The following is a 13,911-nucleotide window of genomic DNA, read 5'->3' as shown; positions in this document are numbered from 1 at the left end:
CAGCAAGCTGATAGCTTGTAACTGGTCTCTAGGATGGAGGCTAGAGGAGTCAGAAACAGGGCAAAAAGCTTTCTTCCCCTCAGTTCTTTTTATTCCTCTGTACAGCTATATATCTCACTTAGTCCTCAAGGTAACTGGAATAGGTTCCACCAACAAAACCAATAAAAATATTTCTGGACTATTTCAAACAACTTTTTTTTTGTCAAAAGGAGATTTATTACCATGTGAATTATGCCATCTTTAACATTGTTTTAGGAAGGGAGTGCTAGCAGTGTCGTATCAGCTATTTTAAGATACCAAGGAGTTTTTTTTTTCTTTTTATCTTTAATGATTAAATCTTCATAGGATTTTTAATATTGAAGATGTGTCATAGCATACAATAGTCTGATACCTTTGTTCTTCATGACCCAAAGCCCTGCTAGCTTTTGCGATGTATAGTAGCACATGTTCCTGCAAGAAAAACTACCACAGCACAGAACAAAATCAGGGCTCTTTTCCTTTTATATCTTTCTTCTTTTCTTTTTTTTTCTTTATTCTTTTTTAATCACTGCAGGACAAGGCTGATCACTCGTCTATACCTACCAACAGAACACGCATATATACCAGATACAGCTTTACATTTTAAAAGATTAAATTTAGGGATTAAGGAAGAGTTATTCAGATAAGCCAATAAAATTGGCTGAAATTGAGGCAAATATTTGAACTTTTATTTTAAAAAGCAAAGCAAAAAAAGCCCATGCAGGAGCTGAAGGATGGGCATGTGCATTTACTTAGTGCGGCATGTATGTGTGAGTGTATGCGTACCAGGAGTTACTACAGGCAGACTAAAAAAACTTTACTGGTTTGACTACAGTTTGACTATAATCCAAAAACATGCAATCATTTGAGATTTTTAAAAAGGAAGACAGGTTTCTACCTATTCTTACAAAGTGTTACAGCTTCATCAAAACAAAAAGTCTTAGGGAGGGTGACTTATAAGTCACTAAATGAAGAAAAATTTATTTCATTTTGTACATCCTGCTTTTGATAAGTACAGACTTATCAAAAGGATACCTCACTCATCTAATCACTTATTAATTCAGATTTCTAAAGCTTTTTCGTCTTCCTCTCTTATGGCAGCTGCCTGGGAATATTACAAGTCTGTTTTATGTGAGCAGTGTGTTCGATCCCACTGCAGGCAATGAGAACAGCACTCTTGAATGTGTCAGAATTCAACTCCCTGATAAGGCCCCTCCGTAGCCATGCCAGTCTATGAGACAATTGGTTAACCAAGCATACTTTGAAAGTGCACCATCAAGATGCAAGCTTCTAAACTGTTGGATAATAATAATTACATGTTTCAGTAAAAATCATTAAGAAAGTTTTGGGATAATCATTATTTCATGGACTTAGTCTGATTCCCAACCATAGCATCTTGGGCAGTTTTAAATGGGTTGGTAATTATATAGCAATATAAATTGGTTACCTGCTCACTGCTAGATGAAAGAAGACCAAGAGCAGTATTAAAAAAAAAAGAAAAGAAAAAAAAAAGAATAATTCTTCTGATTATGGCACTAGTAATTTAGGCAATAGAGCATATTTTTACACATAGTTTTTTAATCCTTAGTGACTTGTAGGGGCTCAGGAGACTATGCAGGCTGACGAAACTTCTCAAGTGTTTATGTCCGTAACCTCCCTCCATAATATTTTTTCCATAAAAGGAACTTTTATTCTACGTGTTTTCATATCCTTCAAGAAGAATAACCTTCTTTTCACCACTGCAAAGCAATTCTCTTTTATTGCCCCATCTTACTGATCTATGACTAGTGATTATTCCAGCCCCAGATAGCTGTTTTTTCTACTAATTCTCACACTCTTTCCTGTGGAGCATATTTCACAGGATCAGCAGAAGAATAGGTAACAATACCCATGTGCAATGTCAGCTTTTGGAAAGGGAGCCTTTGAGGTCTCTTGCTCAGAGGGAGACACACAAAAAGCCAAATGCCAGTTGATTGCTCCACTGGCTACATGACTCCATGTTTACTCATTCTCACCTGTCTATAGACCAAAGACAAATGTCCCAAGTATTTTAGGCATTCAGTGAGTGAACTGGTGCAAGCTGCATCCCCAGTAGAGCCCAAAGGAGCTCACACACTAAGAAAGACTCATGATGATTTCCACAGAAACAAAATTCATCCTTATTTTCTCATATGCCAGCTGTGTGAGCAAATCTTTTTCTGCTTACCCTTTCTTTCACTAGTGTTACAAATTCCACCCTTGCCAAGTTTCCTTGAAAACTCACTGAAATAAGTCCTTGGTTCATCAGCAGCCAAAATACATGTAAGCTGCAAAGTGTGTTGAAGGCAGGGACAAGGAGAAAGGGAAGCAGACATTTCTGGTTGAACATCTTGAAGCATCCTTAAGCACTAGGCTGGCTCAGTAGCTGAAGCCAGGACGCTTTGCTGAAGATAGCGCTGGACTTCGCCAGTGCTCACAGGACACATTATTAGAAAAAAAACTCCATGAGTTTATGGTTTAAAGTTCAATAGTAACAAAAGCTGAGAGACTGGGCAGAGACTTTGCTTCACTAGACATCACAAACTATGCAAGCTACAAAAATTATTAGCATTTCTGTTCATTTCCTCATGTACAGCAAAGCCTTTATATTTGGTTCTACCACATCCTAACATCGTGTGTCATTAGCAATGACAACTGACAATTAAGTTTGTGACCCTTTTCTTTTTATGTGCTGCTTGCTGCAGGAACGCCTAGTCCTCAACAAGAATACCTACTTTACCACCATAGGAAGGCGGATGAGAAAGAGAGCACTGCAAGACCACAGAAAATCCTATGAAGGGTGGTCATATTAACCATCAGAATAAGAAGGGGTCATTCATCTTTATCCATAGCTTGGTCTTGGCACACTGACCAATTTTTAAGCCAGACAGGTCTGTCCTGTAGCACCCACTTTCCAACCTGTCTCTCTGTACAGTAGGTCATTACTCCAGTTCACAGAGATGGTATTCATTGCTTCACAGAAAAAGCTCGGACACTTGTCTGGGAATTGAATTTAAACAAGTAAACAGCAATAGATGGATGACATAACTGTAGACTCCACAGAATAGATCCAGACTACACTGCAGTCTGTGGAAAGTTCGCCTGGGAGAAGACTGAATGGTTTGTACCTAAGACTAAGTTAGACATGTGTATAAAGAGTGCAGAAGGGGTGAACAAGGGAGGGAAGGTAAGCACTGATTCTGAATAGATTTCAAGGCTCATGGACAATTCTCTGAGTTCACTGAGGCAATAAAATCATTAATCCTCTTCTGTGAGAATTGTACATAAATATTCTCTTCTTGAGCAGGTGTAGAATTTCATCCTCACAGAGGGTTTTTTTTTGGGGCAAACTGCTGTGAGACAGGCAACAGGTTAACATATCAGTCCTGTCTGGACACAGACGCACCTAAAGAAATCCTTCTTTACCTTCTCTAATCTCTCTTCATCTGTGTCTCTGGATGATTTTTCTTTTATAGTTTGATCTTTCTCCATTGCAATTTGTTACCTTGCACCTCCCAGAAAGAGCAAGTACTGATGTTAACAATGAAATTCATTGGGAATGGAAAAAATTAAGGTAGTTCTGTGGGAGCCAAATGATTTAATTCTTTCTCTGACGTCTTATTGTTTGCTCCCACCAGTGCTGAAAACTCACAACACCCTGAGAATATCTGTAGTAATACGAAATTACTATGACAATACTATAGCATATTCTTTCAGGTGACATGAGGGTCATAATATTACAACTTAAATAGACCACATTCTATTACCTGATCTCACCAAGACTGGGGTAATATGTGTCGTCACCTCTAAATTGCTGTGAAGGGCTACCTAATTTGTGCCAGGGCAAACAAAGTATTATTCTTGTCAGATATGAGAGCCTTTACTACTGTAACTTGGGAAAAATACATTTTATTACCATCCTTATAGGCTTTACAAATCACACTAGGACTTGAAAAGAGTTAAAAATAAATACAAGTAAACAACATCAACTGTACTAATCATAACCCTGTCTCTGCAGGTAGGACAAACTCTCAAAGGTGAGAAGGGTGTCTGGAGGACAATGAAAACTTTGGGCACACTTTATTAAGCCTGACCCTGAACTCCCAGTATATTGACCCACATTACCTTTGTGGTTGGCCCTGCTGTTCCTACAGCCTATGTCCAGTCCCGACATCCAAATTTCACAGCACATGTTGAAAAATTAGAGGAGACCAGTGAAGTAATTAAAGGACGGAAAAACTTACAGCGGAACAGGTTGAGGTACCAAAGGTTTTCACTGGTGTGCAAGTTAGTGTAAGTTTTTCCGTGACAGGAACTAGACTATGGAATTTGGACTACCACAATTATCCAAGACTAGACTAAGGAAGGACTTGTCCCCAGCTGCCTACACGAGGAACAGAAATTTGCCACCCAGGGGAACCGCACACATCCAAAGACAAAAAATATCAGGTGGCTGAACACTGAAGTTAGACCACATCAGACTGAAAATGAAGTAAAATATTTTTAGAGGAACGGTATTTTATTGCTGGAGCGCTGAAAGTTCGGGTGAATTTCCCCGTGACTTGTGGAATTTTTCTCTGCTTTTTGAGATCAGAAGTTTTCTAGAAGATAAGCTCCACTTTAAGTCATCAAATTAAACTCTGAAAAATTCTGGGAAGTCCTACGTTGTTACTGCAGCAATCACTTCTGGTTTTGAAAGCTTTAAGCACCACAAATTAAACTGTCATTGTGATATTTGTCAGTGAAACACCTTAATCCTGTTGTTTTTCTAGTTTTAATTGTGGCTGTTTTCTTTGGTTTCTGTCTTTCCATTAAATATAAAACTGCTATATTTTCTAGCTTTGGTGTTTTCTACAGTGTGAAACAGATATCAGAAAACTGATTTAAATATCTACCTGCAAATTTGCCATCAAAATAACACTTAAGCAAGTGCATTTTTTTACTACCCCAAGGTTTTCACCCATTACAGGAAATACTCATGCAAGATAAATATATTTAATACAGTCCTATTTGACACAAGTACAAATAAATTCCTTAAATAAAACTTTAACCTCAAGGCTCATTTCTGTCCTTATGAACTGGTTTCATTGTCTAAAGAATAGGGAAAAAAGAGTAATTGGATGTACTCTAGAAGAAAAGGTGACATATGATATTTTTAGGTGAAGTAATCCAAAGCACATTACTGATAAAATTCCATAACTTTATAACCATATACACACGAGTATTTGCCTAAAATGCCTGATGTGGTGAAACACAAACATCTATCACTAAGCCACATTACACATATTTTACAAAATCAACACAGATTTTGAGAAACTTTTTCTTTACATTCACTTCTACAATTACTTTATTGTGTCTATACCTTAAGGGACCAGTTCTGGTTCTATTAAAATAAAATTACCATTGGAAGAGAAACAAATTAAACAGGCAAAGACACTGCAGGCCTCTACTGACATTGTATTTACCTACCTAGTGCTTGAGCAGGGTTCTGTGCAATGCTTTAGCTTAGAAAGGACTAAGATCAGGAGAACCCCCCTCACCACAGGACCTGCCAAGAAATTGCCTTGAGGATAAAACTGATCTAAGTTATAAATGTACTGTAGGATTATAGTTTTTAATTTTCAATCGACACAATTACCATCAACATCCTTATCACTAAAAGCAACAGAAACATATCACTGTAAAGTGTCTCCCAGTTTCCTGACACCAGCACATACAATGGTATTGAGGAGGTCCACTTTCTCACCCCTTGCCTTACTGAACAGATGACCACTCTGTGGACAAAAGCAGCAGATTTAGGACCCAGAATATTATTAGATACATCATAATAGAAAGGATCCTCCGTAAACTATACGTAATCCTGACAAAGCCACAGGCTCAATTCAGTCTCAGTGACATCCTGGGTAAGTAAAGGCAGCAGATCTGGCCTCAGTCAAACATGAACACAACAGAAATATATAAACAGAAGTAAGATACAAGTTCAAAATGGGAAATAGAAGTCTTTATTGTAATGTTAGAAAGCCTTTGATCAAATGAGTTTAGCTGCTGTTCCAAAGAGAGAAGAGAAGGGCTCAGCAGGCTGCCCATGAGTCCAGTAGATACTTCTCTTTTTTTTTTTCCCCTTTTTTTTTCTTTTTTTTTCACTGGTGTTAATTTAAAGGAAGTATATTAAAAGAAAAATAGCCCACACACCTTACCTCATTTAGCTGCAGATTCTGGAGTGGAAATCCTTAACTGAGGCAATAGGGAACTTGTCTACAGAACAGTGGGTTGGGAAAACACAGAGGTACAAGGTTATGTCTCCTAAAGACTCCCAAGAGTGAAGATAAATGGATGTGATATTAATTTTAAAACATTTTGCTGAACACTCAGGCAGCCAATAGGGAAATTCCTTAGGTCACTTCCTGTTCATTTGATTGGATCTGAACGACAACAACGAAGATGAGGTTGGGATCATTTGCATAAGGCCAGCTCAGTCCTCAGTATTCAAAGAGAACAGGTCTAACCGGGTTACACGCGTGGCTCCAGAACAAAAGAAAAACCTGGTAATGGATGAGGGATTGATTTCTTTGTAGTTGTTTTTTTAAGACCATCCCTTTTTTTTTTTCTTAATGGAGGTTATTTCAGGTAGATAGGGAGATTATAATTAGAATGAGAAGTGAAAAGCAGGAATGTCCTAAATTACAATTAGTCTGGAAATAACATTAAGAGATGCATGGTATGGAATAACCTTGTGCTTGCAGGGAGGTGGACTGAGTGAGTCAATATCATGGGCTCAATTCTTTCTTCCCTTTCATACCCTGAGCATCCTGCAAAATGCATCTCTGCAGGAGTGGGAGTCTTGTGCTCTTCCACCTTCCCTGGGTATCTGAGAGAAAGTGAAAACAAAATGAGGGAAAAAAAATGATCCCTATATGTGTACATGGGGTTGAGTATGAAAGCTTGGCTACATGCAGGTTAGCCAAACAGAAAAATGTCAGGCAGATGTGTGCTCAGTCTTACATTTCTCTGTTTCTAACCTTTCTAATTCTGAAAGTTAAGATCAGCAGGTGAAAACTGAAACTTTCAAGGCAGCTGCTCCACTGCTCATGGAAGTCAGGCAAAATATTTTCCCTTGGTCCTCTGAGTACTGCATTAGAGGCCTTTCACTAATTCAGTTGTCAGTTCAATTATTAGGTAGGGTGAAGAGCAAGGAAAGGCCGTTTCATCACAGAAGATCTCTGCTTGCAGGACAGCTCTAAGAGTTTTGAATACAATGTTTTCCCTGACCATGTGTGAGTTACCCTCCAGCTAGCAACCATGAACCTGAGCAGCAGCAAGATGTCTAAATCAAAATATGAATCCTCATCTGTCCCTCATTATTTCGCTAGTCAGAAAAGGTTCCTAACATGAACACAGCTAAAAATGCAGTAAGGTTCGGGGGTCTCATTAAGTCGTATGCATAAAACACAGGAAGTGCTGAATATTATTATACAGTGACTGTTCAGCAGTCTGTGTGAAGTAAATTTTCCAGTATTTGATCACTTTTGGTTCCAGGTCTCAAAATCTCCCTCCCAAAGGATGCTGACAAGCATTCCTATGCTAGATTTACCAGGCACGGGGAATGAATGTTCCTTCAACATCCAGAAATACTATTAATTATTAATTAAGGCCCATTGTCAGTGTAGGGGAAACATTTCATACGTGTTATTTATACTGAACCCGATGTCAAGATAAATAGTGGATCTCAGACTCAAACAATGTCACCTCTTTTTCTAGTATCCATCCTAACACCAATTACATTAAAACCTGAGTTTCTTTTGTTCACATAGATAAGGAGCATCCCTGTCCAAGTGTTGCTTGGAAAGATCTCATTGATTTTCACCCAAGTTATAGTCAAATTCCATGGCTTCTCACCTAGATTCTCACCTACCAAAGAAAGTTGTTCTTGAGAAAGAAGTGAAGCTGTACTTGTCTGTCTTGGAAAGCAGTGTTATCTTGTAGTTACAACACCAAGGGTTAAGGATGTCACTGAAAACAGCCAGGCAATTGTTCGGAGTTTTCAAAGTAGATCTAGTACCTGTAAGATTTCTCCAAGCATTCATGTCACCCAGCCTAAGTATTTGCATGCCAGTTCATGCCCTGATGAGTATTATACTAAAGCTTTCATCATCAAAATAAAGTTTTAGCATCATATCAGCACGAATAATCAATCCAGAGCAGGAGAACAGGAAAAAGCTAAGAAATAAGCAAAGAATGAGAAAGCAATAGACGACATTTCCTTTCCCAAGAAAGACATCTTTAACAAGGAACCCACCTGTTACACCATCCAGCTGAGCTAAGCATGGGTGATTAAGAGTCACACTGAAGTACATATCATTCTTGCACTGCAGGAGGATGCGACCACTGGATCTCAACATAGGGAAATCAGATTTTTCCTACTGCTAGACAAGACAACAACAAAAGCAGCAGAAATTTGGTTCAAATGTTGTACTTTGACTGGTGTGTCACTTTTTGTTTGTGTGGCTGTGAACATTTTCTGTCTCAGGTCCCAAGGGCAGAGACAGCTCCGGTTGCTAGGACCCACAATACTTCCAGACAGACAAAAAAGCACATTGTACCAACAGGTCCGGGCAAGGTGAGGCTAACTTAGTCGGCACGCCAGCATGCATTATTTAGAAGTGTGCTATTTTCAAAGGCAGGGTGCCACACAGGGTGGTGGCTCCTTAAATTTACTGCCCTGCCTGCCCAGCTATGCTGCCCCCATGCTCCCAAGTATGCTTATTGACACTTACATGTGGTTCAGAACCGAGAGGATTACGGGTGGCTTTCAGAGACAGGCAGACCTTTCCTCCTGCATATCCTTTTCTAGCACTGCAGCCACAAAATTAACATCATTTTGGTCCCTACACAATTTTAGGTGGCAGAGAAAACATGAAAACCTCTATAATTAGGAGCTAGGAGGCCACATTCACAATATGGCAGAAGTGTCAGTGCAGATTCCCAGAATTAATTTAATTATAGCCATCAAGCATCGAGGAAATTATCTAAAACTGTCTAGATTCTTAAATTGGCGTCTGTTACTGTAGTGTCTGACACCTGATGAAAACAGAGAACAAATGTATGGTAATTTCGACTTCTCCATTAATATTAATCTCTGTTTCATTTGTTAAATTCCAGTGGAATATCAAAAGGGGAGTGTAAGAAGCTGATACGTAAGTTAGACATGCGAAGCACCCAGAGAAGTCAGGGTATGATGCACCTATTTTCATTCTGCTGCAGCAAAATCAGAAGTGATTCATAAAGTTTGTTGTAAAGTAATGTACTTTTGGTAAAGCAATCACTAGAGAAGCCAGAAGAAGCAGGATGGATGCTACTTCCAAGCTGTGTTTGAAGTTGTAGGCAAGCACCACGTACTGCTGAAGTTACCCATTACAGAGGCCTGCACGGCCTTGTCATTTTTGCTTTGACAAATTCGAGCCGTTAGTTGTTTGGCTAAATTGAAAACTTCCATCAGGGACATTCGCTTTGCAACAAAATTTTGAATAATTGTCATCCATAATAGTGTAAGTTTTTCCAGCAAATTAAAGATGGGGGGAGGAGCGGAAAGTACTGCTCTTTCTATTAGTAGTAAAAAATTTTCCTGCCTTTTCCTTGGAAAGCTCAGGAACATTTGCATTTGAAGAAATGACTGATTACAAGGCTGTGCTATTTATCATTCCCTATAAAATCCAACCAAAATTAGCCAGTTTAAAGTTCATTGACAAACCATTGTCCACGTACTGGATTCCACAATGGAGAGCTTCATTCCCTGCAGCACCTTTCTGCACTGACTATTCTGCACTTCCAGGCTTCAAAGGGCTTTCCCAGCACCTAACATAGGCTATTTCTGTATGTCTACTCTCCTGAAAAGGCAAATTTGCCAGCAAGTCCCACATTTGGCAAAGCAGCTACTCCCTGTGCAACTAGAAACCATACACAAGAGGGAACCAGAAGGACATTATTAACATTGTGACAAGTTAGGAGATGCTGTACTTAAGACACAGGCAAGATGTCACACACTCGAAGAGAAGCTGGAGGAATACTACGCATCCAGGGAGTGGCCCTGAACTCTATGTGCTGCACATGAATCAAACTTGCTCTGAAAACTTCGGTCCATTTCCTCATGAATTTTTGTATAGGATTCATCCTCAAGGTATTTGAGGCATTATAGTAACACATTTATCATGGAAATAAACATTTAATATATGTATATATTAATGCATTAGCGCTAGTATTAAAGTATTCACACTAACACTTTTATTTATCTTTATGCTTCCCTAGTGAAGCAAGAAAGTAATAATGCATTATCCCTATTTTACATGGGGAATCCTGAAAAGATCAAGATAAAGGTGTTTAATAACTCAAGGTACCCATTCTCAGATTCCCAAGCACCATGTATTTAGAGTATTTAGGATTCTATAGTTGTGTAAAGTACTGAAAGCACAACTCCCATTCACTTCCATTTCAGATCTTAGCACTTAAAGAGTTCTGTAAATCAGACTCCTTTCTCCAAGAAAAAAAGGAAAAAATCGATTATTCTTTTTTTTTTTTAAGATATGAACAAATGGTAGCATCAGTCTATAAGAAGAGACTAAGCATTTTGTCTGGGTTTTTCCAAACATATTCAATCACAAGCAAAATATAGCTCTGCTGGTCACCATCTGAATAAATTATAAGTAAAGGTAGTTATGATGAGGAGGTAGGCAATGGTTACAAGAAACTATCAGTTTGGCATACAGTTCTATGAAGGTTCAATTTCTAAACCAATAGATCGCATGTTAGTATTTCTTTAGCTTCCTCACACTCATCTCAGTCACCAGACAGACCCTAACTTGCTATATACTTGAAACAATGAACTGGAAGCAGTCGAGTAACAAAGCCCTTTTGTTCTGTACTTTGTCCTGCAAATCCAGATATTCCTCAAAAGAGATAGTGGACAACCTGATGAACAAAGGGATAAAAAAGGTGAAAATCTTTGCAGGATCACTGCAAAACTGCCCACAATTTAACAGAGTGATGCACAGAAGAAAACTACAGACACCTCTACTGGCAAACAGAATGAGGCTAGGGCAGAAACCAAATAAAATTAGCAATACTAATTTAGTTTAGTTTTTGATAGAGCAGATAAGGGTAACAAAGGGCTAGAAGGAACTAGCAAGGCATACATGAACTGCTTACACAAACACTGAAAGAAAAAAATGGGAGTCCTAAAGAGAATATAGTCTTATTATTAATTATGTGTTTGTTTCGGTCTTCTCAGTGAGCAGGTCAAATCAACTCAATGTTACACTGCATTGGCATCCAGACACCCCTTTGTTGCTCAGACTGTTGGGAATAAACTCATGAGAGAAATGGAGAGAGAGAGGAATTAATATTAATAAATAATGACTTTGGCAAACAAAAAGATATGTAACAATGAGGAGACCACTAAATCCAGTGCAGCAGTTACTAAATCCAGTCAGTTACATTTTGCTTCTCATTTGAAACAAAAATGTGAAAAAAGTCATAAGGGCTCAACAGGGCCAATTGGTGAGAAATTGTTTATAAGAATATTTTCTGCCCGTATGAACTGATGCAGTTCCATGGATTTCTGTGATGTTTTAGCAATGTATATCTAAAAGCATTTTTTAATATAGCTGTATATGTTACCATTCAGGAGTAAAAAAAAATTATTATGAGGCAATACTGACTGTGCAATGATCTCTCAGAGAAAAAGCTTCACAACTATGCAATTATAGGTGTTAAACAACAGGCAGGGCAAAATGACCTAATGGGTCTTTTCTATCTGTTGTGGTTTGAATCTCTTAGCAAACACCTTAATGCTGCCAGGACTGAAACAAAACAAAACCTTTGATTTTTGAGAACATAAAATTATCTTTCACTGAATGCAATCATGAACTAATACACAAAGATAAACAAAGGAGCACAAACACGGTGAGATACACTTTTAGCAGGGCTTAATATTTTTCTTCTTTCATGCACAAACCAGGACTAGATAAAAACCACAAGGAACAGGAGAGGCATAACCATTCATACAGGTGTTGCATCTCTCACTCTCAGAATCTGGTGGATATAGAAGTATGTTTGTGCTGGGATCATTTGTAACTACAAACCACTGTTTGATTCCCTAGGTGCCACTGATTCACAGAGATAGGAACTGGAGCACAGCTGCACAGCTTAGAAGAGATCTTGTGTCATGTGTATACCTTCTTACTAAGCTATAAATACAAGAAAAGTGGGGATAAGCACTGCAGATTGGCTGGACAAGAGCTCAAGTTCATTCCTGCATCAGTGAGAATGTGTCTGTATTTTGCTATGGCATTTTATATACAGCATATAATATCAAATCTTTTAGGAAAACAAATAGGAATGCTGCTCCAGCTGCAAAATGCTGATTCTAAGGTTATCTTGTCAAATTAAACTCTTCCCTGTTTAAGGGTGTTGGATTCCCTAAGGCCTCATTAGGGTCTTTGTAAATCTAAATGGTTTGAACATTCCCAAAATTAAAAGCTGGTCAGAGGAAAGGATTTGATTTGAGCTGATCTCCAGCAGACACCTACAAGGAGCATGCACCATTTCTTTTACATGCTGGGAAAGCAGAAAAGTAAAAAGGACAAGAAGCTGCCGAAGGCCAGTTACTTGTCATAAGGACAGATCGAGCAGCCAATAAAAAGGGGAAAAATCCCTTTTCATGCATGACAGGGCCATTAATGTGAAAATGGAAATTGTTTACAGTGTAATCAGCTACTTTTCAAGGCAGTCACCCCTGTAATCCATATGGCATGGCAAAATGAAACAGAGATGAGGAGGCAATGGCATCCCTGGACACAATACCCATGTCCTGATTTAGATCAAGAGCAGTTCAAGGACAGGACAGAAAACACAGGTCCTAACTGAGAATACCAATACAGACAAGTTGGGATGCATAGTATCTGTCTGGGAGATTATGGATTTTATAAATTAGGAGGAATCTCTGGCACCAGTACTGCTCCCCTGGATTACTCAAATAGGAATACACCAAACAGAGACCCATGGCAGCATGAATATGTGAGTGACCCATATCTTCCATGTGAGCTTCTCATTCTTCATGACATTGAAGGGTAATGAGATTCTGTATGAGTGCATTTTAATGCATGTCTGCGTTCATGTGGGTGAGCAGTACATGACTGAATGGCTGAGGAGAGGGTAAAGAAACTCATTATGCATGTCTGTCTTGGTGCATAAGTGTGAGCTGAGTGCATTCAAATGGGTACATTTGTGTTTTTGGGAAAGTTTATTAAAGAAGCCTCCAAGATTTCAGCATTTGGAGTCAGGGAATGGATGTATCTGTCATAAGGCAAAGTTGGAATAATAGTTTTAACAGAAATTAACAAAGGGGGTCTAAGAACTTCATAGGTACAAATGACATTAAAAATCCAAACCTTCATGGTTCACATTAGCCTTAGGAATTATACCTGAACAGATCTTTTGGGGACATCTCAAAACAAGCAGCTACCTGCAGCATAACATGAGGTGTGAACAATTCATAGGCTAACTTCCAATCTTTGTGATTGAGGGGATTTCCTTTGCCAGCATCTGAGTGGGAGAGTGAGGGTTAACCCTTGAACACAGCTATAGCAGGCAAACCTTTCCAAACCAGTTTATCCCAACTCCAGTATCTACACAATGCTCAGTGCCCATGAGATGCAAATATCAGGTTTATGATTAACTGTGTTAAAATTCCATAGAACTGCAAGTGCTTTTATTTGTTTGTATAATGAAATTGAAACAAAGCACCCTTTTCTCACTGTATTTTCACTTTGCTAGCAGTTAAAAGGAAATCTTTCAGATATAAGTATATGGCACATATGCATT

The 13,911-nt window shown here is 38.6% G+C and overlaps 1 protein-coding gene across 3 annotated transcripts in view; it reads right to left on the bottom strand.

The window, feature by feature from the left end:
* Positions 1-6,370, bottom strand: part of EHF (ETS homologous factor) — a 34,984-nt gene extending 28,614 nt beyond the window's left edge. For 2 of the 3 annotated variants that reach the window (XM_031050310.2, XM_005150622.3), the window contains exon 1: positions 6,234-6,370. The gene's annotated coding sequence lies outside the window, so the exon portion shown is untranslated. Of the gene's footprint in view, positions 1-6,228 lie in introns of all 3 variants that reach the window. The other variant, XM_031050309.2, reaches the window with a different exon arrangement.
* Between the last annotated feature and the right edge of the window lie 7,541 nt (positions 6,371-13,911).

The sequence above is a fragment of the Melopsittacus undulatus genome, chromosome 8 (assembly GCF_012275295.1).
Source record: "Melopsittacus undulatus isolate bMelUnd1 chromosome 8, bMelUnd1.mat.Z, whole genome shotgun sequence".
Taxonomy (NCBI): Eukaryota; Metazoa; Chordata; class Aves; order Psittaciformes; family Psittaculidae; genus Melopsittacus; species Melopsittacus undulatus.
This window is presented reverse-complemented; position numbering and strand designations above follow the sequence as displayed.